Source organism: Diadema antillarum, unplaced genomic scaffold (genome assembly GCF_040938485.1).
Source record: "Diadema antillarum isolate AM-2024a unplaced genomic scaffold, OU_Dant_1.0 seq00001973_RagTag, whole genome shotgun sequence".
Lineage (NCBI taxonomy): Eukaryota > Metazoa > Echinodermata > Echinoidea > Diadematoida > Diadematidae > Diadema > Diadema antillarum.
Window position 1 is genome coordinate 161,317 of NW_027272632.1, and position 8,462 is coordinate 169,778.

General features: G+C 38.9%; 1 pseudogene; it reads right to left on the minus strand.

Moving 5' to 3' along the window:
* Positions 1 to 4,103: 4,103 nt before the first annotated feature.
* Positions 4,104 to 8,243, minus strand: LOC139713457 (sulfotransferase 1A1-like; annotated as a pseudogene).
* Positions 8,244 to 8,462: the final 219 nt, after the last annotated feature.

Here is an 8,462-nt window from a genome sequence, read left to right on the forward strand (position 1 = left end):
AGATTATTCACATATTATACTAAACAAAAAACAAAAAAGAGACAGAATTTGGAAAGCTAACATCTTGGTGAGCAGTTAGTTACAGTGTGTCGTTCTTCCGAAGGATTGTTGTTCCGAAGATTAAGTAAAGCGAAAATTGAAATAGGTTTGTTAGTCCGAAGTGAAAAAAGTTCGTTTTTCCAGTGGGCCCATAGTCGGGAGAAAAATGGGGGGGGGGGGGGGGCGGGGGATCGTTATACCTATTGTTCGTTCATCTAAAAATGAAATACGATTCGTTGGTCTGAAGTTGACATAAGGTTCGTAAAGCCGAAAATGAAATTAACTTATTTTAGTGACCGAATACGGTGTTGTGCTTTATAATAAAAAGAAAAGATGACAAGAATGTGAGAATATTTTGCAATGAGAGTTGGGTATAGTCTCAAGAACATAATAAACGAGTACTTTTTTTCTGGAAAAGCTCATGTTGCGTTAATAAGTGGAATATAAAGAAAAAAAATATCCAAGTGATTGCTTCCTGAACAAATGGAGTTAGAAATTGGGGACTGTGTGTGGGTTATCTGTTGCATGCCCAGTATTAATTTTCAGTTGTTTTATTTATTCTTTGGATTTGCTTTTGAATTTTTGTCATTTACTTATGATTTTAATCTCATGTAAATAAGTATATACATTGTATGCAATCCGTATCAGATAATAATATCTTATCATTTTCGTTTTTCCAGCAACTCATGACATCTGAAATTTTGAATCAGTTTTCCAACGTATTCCATATTTCAAAATATTTCTTAAAACTTTTTTACAAGTTGTACTTGCTTTTATCCATTGAATTATTATTCTTTGATTTCGATACAATCATTATGTACCTCACCTTTAGTTTTCCGTAATTGACATATCACTTGCCACGAATTTTACTTTTCTTAAATTGTCATAGATTCATCTAAGCATTTTACACAAATCCCCAGTTACTATTTGTTTCGTGACTACGTATTTTTTATCTGAATTTATCAAAGTAATTATTCTACAACAATCTGTTTTTTTTTCTTTCACTGCATAGATATGTTTGAGGATTTTATTTTCAAATACTCCATTTTATATCTAAACATATTCTGATTTGGTCATTGTTATATCTAATTGCTTTTAAGTTTTTTTTTCTGTTATCGGTTGTTCTTTTTTCTCTCTCCCATTTTACTGTATGTGTTTCCACCTGCATGTCTGTGTAATTTGTTTTGTACGTGTCCATAAATATTGTACTCATTGCATGTGGACCCCATGGAAGAACAGCGTTGCCATGTTGGCAACGCTGAATATGGGCAATCCACCCGTTTTTTATTTTTATACGGAAATAAATACCATACCATACCATACCATCTGTAGTCTACCTTCAGAAGAGCTGCTGCTCTGTTAACGATAGTGTACTCAAATTGATAGATTTATTGCAAATACTGATTGACAAATTGCCTTTCATACTTCGAAGTAAATGTGCATCGAATAAATCAGTGTTTTAGTAGTAGCCGTGATTTAATAAAAAAAGGGGGGATATTGGCCATGCATATTGAGGGCTGGATTCGAACCAATGATCTCCTGATCACTGGACAGGCATCTTACATATTATTACATTTACAGTTGTTAATTCCTTTTAGGAATACAGACTCCCGTTATCTGTAATTACAACGCCAATTGTACAGTGTCGACCATAGATGAAGTACTTGTCAGCCCAAAGTGTAATGCTCTCTGTTTGTATCTATGCATCATTATTCATTTGATTATTACACTTAGCTTCTATACCATATTTAGGGTTAAAAATTATTACATTTCAGTGTCGAAATTACATTTGGCGAAAAAATATATTTCATTCAGCATCAATAAAAGGGGTTACACAACCTATCAAGTATAAAGCAAACCATTACACACATTTACTCACACACTGCACACACACACATAGACCTATATGCTTTCTCTTTTCTTCCTCTCTCTCTCTCTCTCTCTCTCTCTCTCTCTCTCTCAGACGCACAGTGTGTATAGATTGCAGAGTCATACAGCCTACGTGTCATAGAGCCCATGACTTCGACACTAGGTAAAAACGGCCCACGAGTTCGACATTACAACACAGGGCTTACTTAGTAATGTGTCGGTCTCGTGGGCCTTGTTCACTTAGGATCGAACTCATGGGCAATATGACTCGTGGGCTGTATGATTCGTCTGTGTCGAACTCGTGACGTGCACCCAATCTCCCATCACATCACGTTTAACTAGGCCTATATCTAAACTTAACGACCGTAATGGCACACAAACATTAAAAAGTACTGCTACATTTCCGACGTTAATAACTTCAGATGGTTCTGCACGTTTATTATCTATTTCTACATCTTTAGATAAAGAGATGATTATTCCTATACACAGATTTTATGTTCCTTCTGTTATTCATCAGCACATTATATCACAAACATGAATGAAATTGTTCCCTCTGTTTTAAAGCATGCGATTCATACCAGTAAAGTTTATTTCTCTTTTCATAATTGTTTGGCGGATGGGCCTACATCGTACAGACAACATTTTCGTTCTATAACGTGAGGCGCAGTGATGTCGGTATTTTGACTCTGTTTGTTAATGATTATCTTGTAGATCCTGACCTGTACTTGGAGAGAAATATTCAAAAGATGGCATAAGATTTTACGATGTAAGATTACAAGATTACATTAGCTTTATGCTATATGAGAGATTGCCAGTGAACGAAGATTTAGAATGGATTATTAGTGTCCCAAATACTCCAGTATATTTGAACATACTTAATGAGCAAGATTTTTATTTCGTCTAACATTGCTAGATCAATACACATGTATCATGGAGTTTGGATTTGCTTTGATCAAATTTACAGGGTTTTTATGTGCGTTTATTTGGGCAATCCTCCAATATAACAGTCATAAGTTTTAGTGGAATAGATGTCCTATGTTTAAGGAGTCAAAATATTCCGATGTCTTTTTTTTAATACATTGTATCTTCAAACTTGTCCTTAACTCTCCTCGTGGGAACAGCAAATGGAAATTATGTCATCTACTTCAAAGACCGTTGTATAATATCTAGTAATGCTATATAGCACGATAGATTAAGAGACCTGGTTGTCTCACGCTCATCGGAGTATCGCAATTTCACCTTTCACACATTCTTGCAGACTTTTACCCAAGAAGAACAGAGCATGCTTGGAGAACTTTCGGGGACCTCCAGGGGGGCATGGTGTCCAGTTGCAATCTATCACACCTGCGAAGTTTGTAGAAAAATTAATTGTGTGTAGAAAAATTAATTTTGCGTTTTTGAAAAGAAGATCAAAATGTGAAAACGTCCCCCTCCCCCCCCCCATCCCAGGAGCCAGTCACATCCCAAGAGGGGCATGGTGCCCATCTGTTAGTCTGTACAAATATAAATGCAAACCAAAGCACCTGCCAAGTTTTGTAAAAAAATGAATGTGCATTTTCAAGAAGAAGACAACATTTTTAAAATTGAGCCCAAACCTGCTACTCTCCCCCATCCACCATGAACAATGCTGAATCTACAGCCATCGATGTACTTACTCATAGGACTAAAACTCTTTAATTGCTGGTCCAAGACAGGGAGATCTTTAAAGATTCTTTGATTTAATGGCTTTGGGATCCCCTGTCCCTCTTACAAATTAAGATCATATCATCCTAGAGAACCATCATGAACAAACTGCAATTACCACGTCATAACACTACCTAAGCACTATCCCTTCTGACTGTATGAAAGATTTTTCAGGATTCCTTAATTTGGGGCTTTTTGGTGCCCCCTTCCCCCTCATTGGACATTATTATGAGATAACACCGTCCAAGGAATGCTACCTGCCAAGTTTGCTGAAAATCGGTCGTGGGGTTTTCAAGAAGAAGCTGGAAATGTACAAAGTTTATGCACAACGGACGACTGACACCGTCCTGTCAATGAATGATTAATAGCTCTTTTGAGCCTTTGTCTCAGATGGGATAAAAAAAAAGTTTGCATCGTGCAGCTAGAGGTAACTCTGCCATTACTGATGTCGATCTGCCATGTCTGTTTGCATACAGTGGTCGTGGAACTTTGTGGCGGTGATGTCGATCGGGTTAACTTCTCAGTACCAGCCCCGTTCCTGCGAATTTCTGTTCGAAGAGAGCGTCAACACGTCTACGGTGATCCTCAGACATGATGTTTTTCCAGTCACCGACAATCCCTGAAAAAAATAAATGTAGTTTAAATAATATAATTCTGCAGACAATCATGGAGAAAGCATAAGATATTTTCTTTTTCCTATTCGTCATGATCAACAACTGGTTTGTTTGTTAGTTTGTTTGTTCGTTTTTATTTTCCATCTGACATGATTAAAACCCTTTAATGAATAGGAGGTTTCTCTAAACCGGATGGATGTAATATTAGCCCACGAAGTCTCTCACCTTTGATCTTTTCAATGGTATCAAATACAAAATTTTATGTATGCAGGTGGGAAAGCGAACGTACCTTTCCTGAAGAACGACTTATTACCACTGCCGTCAACCTCCTGCTTGAAAGCAGCCGCTTTGGACATGTCGGTGCTCTCGCTCTTTCTCATGGCGTCAAACGAACTGAGTTTGACGATCTTATCTATGACGTCATCGGGAAGCGACTTGCCCATGAGCTCGGCAATCTGTACGACAGCTTTCCGCGGATCCTTCAAGAGAGAGATAGACCAGAGAAGAAAAGAGAGTAAATGACGTCAGTTACACTTTTTATGACGTTGTCATTCATGTAAAAGAATAACAAGACTGGTGTGTTTTCTAGAAACTATCATTGAATATCTGTTGTTGTTGTTGTTGTTGTTGTTGCTCTTGTTTTGACAGAAGTGCCTCGTATACTCCGAGTAATATTTTCATGTGTGGTTTGGGGCTTTGCTTGTTTTTAAAAAAAGTATTTTAAAAACACCTTGAATTAAAAGAAGGCACCCAGGAACAAACTTTTAAACAGAATTGAACATGAACATTGCACAGTGACTCTCTCTCTCACACACACACACACACACACACTCTCTCTCTCTCTCTCTCTCTTACTCTCAGAAGAAGCAGAAAATGCCTCGATGCATTCACAAGAGCAAGAGATGTTGCTACAGGGGCTTATCATGTTCACAGCAAGTTGGATGACAGCAGAAAATCAAACAGATTCACGCTTTTGCCACAATGTAGTCTTAGTTACCTTTGCTCAGGCGCCAATTCCAACTTTCTGCTTACAGGAGATTGTTAGTTTTGATATATAGCCTCATTGGTATTTTGTTTAAAAAAAGAAAAGGTTGACTAAAATAATTAGGAAGAGAAAGAAACAGTATTGACTCTAACCTGTTTCATGTCTTCGTAAGTAAGAAAGAGGACGTTGGGGTGTTAAATTCGAGCGTTTTAACAGTGTGAACACATTGTAAACCATCAATTCACAGTGTGACTCAGAACATTACCATGTGAACACTCTGTGAAAGTCAAACCACCGTGTGAAATCATCTCCACACTGTTAAATTCGAGCATTTTCACATGGTCGACTATGTGACCACACTGCATGTGAACACATCACTGTGGGACAATGTGTTCTTTCCAATACGGACGGTAATGACATAGGGGAGCATGGGTAAACAGCATAATGACAGGGCAAGAAAGATTGATTGAAAGAGAAAGATATGAAAAATTGGAAGTACTAGTAATGCAGAATGAAAGAGCTGACCAGGAGCATTGCCATGGAAGATAGACAAGAACAAGTGAAGTGAAGTGATGAAGGGTTGTACAAAGAGGGAGACTACAGAGCTGTTTTTCTTACATCTTCCGGCAAGGAATTCTTCCATGAACTGGTCAAAGGACTCGTATTTGGGCAAGCCTCTTATGTACATGCAGAAGTGATAGAACGACACGGCCGTGTCCTTGGGGTTCCTGGCCATGTAGATAACATTGACCTTCGGGTCATCGCGGAGGTTTTCCGGTAGCTACACTGGCATCACGTGAGTCTTGAGAATTCTGGGAGAATCGCGAGGCATGGCGTCGGCAACATCGCAGGTTGTACGGGCATTTTGCAGCTGTTGAAGAAGTCTAAATGCTCTCGATCTCGTGGTCGCCTCGTTCACTTCTTCCTCAGCAGTCGGCAACTTGAAACAAATCACAACACACATACGTACAGTTACGAAATTAGGATATTGACGCTCTTTGGTCACTGGACGATCGCAAGATAGTATTATAATCTATGTAGAAATATCATAATTATACTATGTATTATATTTTTCTTTTGGGTGAAGTCTTATTTTCTCTCTTGACTAATGTGGGAAAATTAGAACGACACAGACCTTTTTTTTTTCTCTCTCTCTTTCTCTCTGTATATATGTATATATACATGTAAATACAGTACTACAAAGAACAAAGAGAATTGTTTTGTCGTACTTCTTCCTCAGACTCGAGATCTGGTGTCTCCAAGAACTTCACCTCCTCCATGATGTGCTTCCCTTCCAGCATCTTCTCATCCCCGTCCACCTTTACGAGGTATGCCACTAGCTGAGCCCATGTGGTGCCTGAACAAGTGCGAGACAAAAGGTCAATGTTATGTGAAATGTCGCCTTTCCCCTTTCCACAATTATGACTAATGCTAATGTGGTGGTCTTCTTTATCCAGGGAAGCATTTTACCAAATCGTGCTGCCTTTGTTATGACATTATCGTTGCCCAGTACCCATTTATATATTCCTGGATCGACAGGGAAGTGGTGGGCAAAATGATTTATACAAGGACGTACATCAGCACCTGACGCGATTTAAACTCGGGACCTCCTATATAGTCGAAAGTCTTAAGTCTTATCCACTGTGCCAAAATGCACCCACTAAAAGTATTCATTACTACGAATGTAAACTGAAACTTCATAATGTCACAAATATATAGCTACCTTTCGACCATACTGTTCAACTAAACAGGCAAGACAGTCAGTAGAAAGGATAACGAGTTTGCATTAATAATTTGATGTTGGAAACTCCTGTAGAAACCAGCAAAAGTGATACTCAAAGAGCTGAAATGATAACCTGTTTTTGGGTAGGTGACGATGAAAACGTCGTCGGGCCGAGTTTTGAACGCCTTGGTTTTCTCGATGCAGTTGGGCGTCATGAAGAAAGAGAGAATGTATCCGTCCTTCTCATAGCAGAGATTCTTGGCGCACGCAGGAAGTTGGTCCATGAGGGACGTTCCCGCAACAGCAGGGGTGTCTTCCATATCATAAGGGGTCATTGAAAAAGCAAGGGGTTATACAGTTGACTTAGTTTAGGCAAAAGAAAGGGTCTCTTGAGAAGAGACTCCTTTGAAATTCACCACACTGATTTCATCACTGACTAATGCAGATGCAGGTACATTGCCATCCTAATCTCAAGCGCAGAATAAATCGTTTGCAAATGTTAACGTGAAAGGATCTGAAATAAAGCCTGCGCCAACTTTGTAGATTGAAGTACGCAATGAACATGATAAACGTGAAAGGTTTAACTACTATAGGAGAAATGCATTAAAACAGCACAGTGTAGAAATAGTCATAGCTGGTGTGTACCAGAGAAACATCATGAAACCAAGAATCTGATGTATGACATATCCTTATAATGATAATAACAAATAATAGATATCATTTATTGAGCGCTCATTAGTAAAGTTTCTAAGCGCTAAACGCCTTGTTATGGAGAAGAATTAGAAAGGACAAAAAAGGTCATGGAAGTAAATATTAAGATGAAACAAAATACAGAATACATATTACACACATCATATGACAGGTGTGATACATATTACACACATATAAATCAATACAAATTACAGGTCACGAGTGAACAGATGGGTTTTGAATAACTTTTTGAAAGAGTCTACTGTTACTAGGAGCTTCGCGGACGTGGATATATTATGTTGTTCCAGAGTGTATGTTTCGATAACGCTGAAGGCGCGGTAGCCGTAACAAGTACGGGCGCAGTGCCAATGTAAGTTGAAGGTGTGCAGTGGAATGAAAACGAAGGCGTCTGGTTGTTGAAGAAGAAGATAATGGTCCAGAGGGTAACCAGATGATGAAGGTTGGATGGTGCTGGATTGTGGACAGTCTTGTAGGTGAGGAGTAGAACTTTGAAGATGATGCGGATGCGGTTGTTGAATTTGTAGCCAGTGCAGTGATCTGATGACAGGTGTGATATGTTCATGTTTCTTGGTGCGTGGAAACCAATGCTCTTGACCCGAGGTAGTGAACGTGGTTCCATGTTGGGTGAAAACTCGTCAGTTGATGAGGCATTTATTGCGGAAGCAGTGCTGCTAGCTTTGTCTCAGAAGTATTTGCGCAAAATCAGTAGCAAGAACAGCGTTAGACAAATTAGACCTGGTAAGTCTCTTGACAATTCTGAATAGCTCCTTGCAATCCGCGGAAGCAATTACACCAGTCCGGTGTTTTGACTTGGATTCGTTCAGGGCAGCATAGTATG